Genomic DNA, 3,777 nt, shown 5'->3' on the forward strand with positions numbered 1-3,777 from the left:
TATTACTAATATGTCTTTTACTGAATGACAGTTGCTGAAAATTATTTTGATAAATGTGAATAAATTTGTCTAATTTAGTCGATCCAATTTCTTCAAAAGTTGAATATCACTTATTTTTTTATAGTCAGCTCACACAGAATTGTGTTATTCAGTTTTTCAGTCTAAAACCCATTTTGGGTGATTATACATTTTCTGTTTGTTTCTCAAAATATATAGACACCATTTATTCATATTACAGTCATAAAAGGGGTCTAGTATAGAGATGAGGCATTTTCTGATGAGCAGGTGCTACTACGGAGTGTTCATTTTGTCTAGTTTTAACTAGTCCTTAAATTTAATCTTTCATGCTTCACTTATGCAACACGATGAACAGGGTGAGTAGTGGTGATGTACAGCATGAAGATTCAGCACATGATCACACCTCTCGATGTATGATGCATCAAGTTGAATAGTTTTTAGGAAATCTAAATGTCACTTTTTCCAGTTTAATTCTGAATTTTGAAAGCCAAAATGAGTGCTGCTGTCACTCGGTTTCCAGGGTGCAGTGCCCTTAGGAGGTCTTGCAAGGATCCAAGGGAGAAGGAAAAAAACAAGTTGTGTTGCTAAGTGTTCGTCTCATGGGGACTGTTCTAGGAACAACACTTTGAATTGTGTTCACAGATAAACCTCTGCAAACAGAGACACATGAAATAATTGTGTCTCACTATATGTAATCTTAATAGGAATTACTTCATGGTTGGTTGGGTGAGCACTCCTAGAAATTGCTTATCATTATGCTCTAGATGCCACCAATCTGAGAGGCCATGTAATAATATGAGAAAAGTTGAAGTGCAGCTTTAAATCTAACATTTATTTTCATTTATAGTGACTCAGCCAAATAATACTGCAGTCACTTTCAGCAGAACAACAGGAGGAATCTAAAGCCAGGAGAACACAAAGGACTTATCTCTCACAGATCCAAAGAACTGCCCAGGTGGGTTTCAGCGAGGAGCACAGCTGTAATTCTGAGACCTGGCACAAGTAAACGGTATGAACTGTGCCCACATTACCCTTCATTACAAAGATCTTGTGCCAATACAGTTTGCTATTTTTCATTTTATTCTATTAGCATATTGTGTTTGTGCAAAACCTTAGTGACATTATTAGAACATCAGGCAGCTGTGCATACCTGTTAATTGTATGTTTTACCCTTCCTTTCACCAGGATTTTGACACGTGATTTAATTACAGGCTGCATAAAGAGTTCTCTCCAATGATATAATGGCCTCCCCCACAAAATACACAGGTATGCTTGTGTGTATGATTATTTGGCATCACTATCTGTGGCCACTCTCAGGGGTGCACTTTGGAAATCTGTCAGTTAGCCTTGTGTGTCAAGTCAGTTTTATATACGCAGCCCAAAATTACAAATCATTCATATGTCTCAGAAAGATCCTCTAACCTTAGATCCAAAGTTTCGATAAGGAAAAACTAACAAAAATGTATATAGCAATGATGAGGGGCCCCTCTTCCACAACAAAATGAACAATGCTGAAAATAAAAGTGACAACAATGATGCTTGTAAGTCTGTCAAAGTGCAGGAATATTTTCATAGCCAAACTTTGACTGGCTTCCAGAGCAACTTGCATGTACTGCAGTGCTGGTCTTATTGAAGGACATTTTGACAGGCCACATGTGGTCAAAACCAGAGAAGTTCTTTTGTCCACTGACATGTCTGGTGGTTTATCATTTCCATCCAAAGCATACTACAGTAATTAAGTATACATGATGTATTAGATGATGAAGCACAGTCCTAGTGGCAAAGCAATTATTTGTCAAGAAATAAATGCAGCTAGAACCACTGAAACTCTGGGACTCCCCTGTCCCTGTCCCAGAAGCAAATATATCATACTGTAGCTCTCTCATGAATAAAAAAGATGACACATGCATGTTGGCATAGTGACTGTACACCACCAGCACTGCATGTATGACTGCACAAACTTGCATATGTGCATGTATGATTTTGGTAATGCTTTAAAGTATTTGTACTGTTAACCCCAAACAATGTGTTACCTTGTAGTCATGTTAGGAAAGGATTCCAGTGTTTTGTGAGAGTAATACAAGGCATATGCATTTCCCTTTATATTAAGAAAAGTGCACTAGATAACTACATTTAATTTAATATATTCTGGTTTCCATACACTAAAGTGCATATTATAAATTTCAGGCTTCAGAAGCATCCCATTCCTCTACTTATTAGTAGTAATTCTACTAATAGTGAATCCTGCTGCTGACAGCTCGGCAGACCCAGTCACCACGCTCTCCACTGCAACCTCTGAAGACACCGCAACCCCCACTATCCAGTCCTTCACTGCCACCTCTGGCAACCCAGCAACCACCACTATCCAGTCCTCCACTGCAACCTCTGGAAACACAGCAACCCCCACTATCCAGTCCTCCACTGCAACCTCTGGAAACACACCAACCACCACTATCCAGTCCTTCACTGCAACCTCTGGAAACACAGCAACCACCACTATCCAGTCCTCCACTGCAACCTCTGGAAACACAGCAACCACCACTATCCAGTCCTCCACTGCAACCTCTGGAAACACAGCAACCACCACTATCCAGTCCTCCACTGCAACCTCTGGAAACACAGCAACCACCCAGCCTTCATCCTCTACCACCGGAACCTCAGCACAGAACAGCACTACCACATCTGAAGGTACAGAAATGACTGCGGCCACCACCCAATCCCTCACAACTGCTACTGTACCATCTCCAGAGGCACAACATCCACTACAACCACAACCCAGTCCCCTATTACCACAGTTATGTGTATTCAGCTTCTATCATCTTCTAATTCAATCAGTGCTACTAACCCAGGAACTACCTCTTATCTTGGCTAAACAGCCCTGTCCCAGTCCTATACCATCATGACCTCAGGCTCTATGATGTCCACTACTGTTGTTTTGATGTTTGAGTTAATTTTCCAGATTTTGTTTTCACATATAAATAAATGAAAACTATTGTAATTCTTTGCTGCTCTCCTTGATCTTGACATGCGTCTTTTGTTGACACAGATAACATGCATGGAATCAATGCAACACATCCCCTGAGAATGGCAAGTTCACCTTATTAGAGAGAAGTGTATTGTGGTATTTGTGACTTTCCCTTTCTTCTTCATCCATTTAGGCTCTCATCTTCATCATGCATGTTTCATCTCTCTCAAACACAGATGTACTGCCCCTCATTGAACTGTAGCCTCTCAGAGTGCCACATAATGTACGACAATCATACAGACACTCCCTGCTCTGCAGATAGATATTGTCAGGTAAGAGAGAAAATGACACTGACAGAACCTCTTGAAACATTTATCAACCTTCACTGCCCTTAACAATCTATAAGAAACTATCTGAAAATGTATTATAGTCTATGTATTTATTGAAAATAACATGCAGCAGAATATACAGCAAATGCTGTACTGTAGAAGTAAATGAGCATTCAGAAGATGGAGTGGAATCTGTAAGGAACAACAAAAAGTAAAAGTTTTTTTAATTGTTTTTTCAATACTTTGCACTTTTACTGTCTGTGTTAGATCTTGTTATAACTGTCCTTAACATTTAGGCTATAGAAAGAAAGGAAATTAAATTCTTCTAATGTGTTATTCTGTAATGTGTCAGCTGATGAGGCACGGGACAATGCACCATGTGAGCTGCAGCCCCTTTTGTGGTGATATCTGCATGAACACAACTCAGACCAACTGCACTGTGAAATGCTGCAATTTTACTGGCTT

This window comes from Monopterus albus, unplaced genomic scaffold (assembly GCF_001952655.1).
Source record: "Monopterus albus unplaced genomic scaffold, M_albus_1.0 scaffold11.1, whole genome shotgun sequence".
Lineage (NCBI taxonomy): Eukaryota > Metazoa > Chordata > Actinopteri > Synbranchiformes > Synbranchidae > Monopterus > Monopterus albus.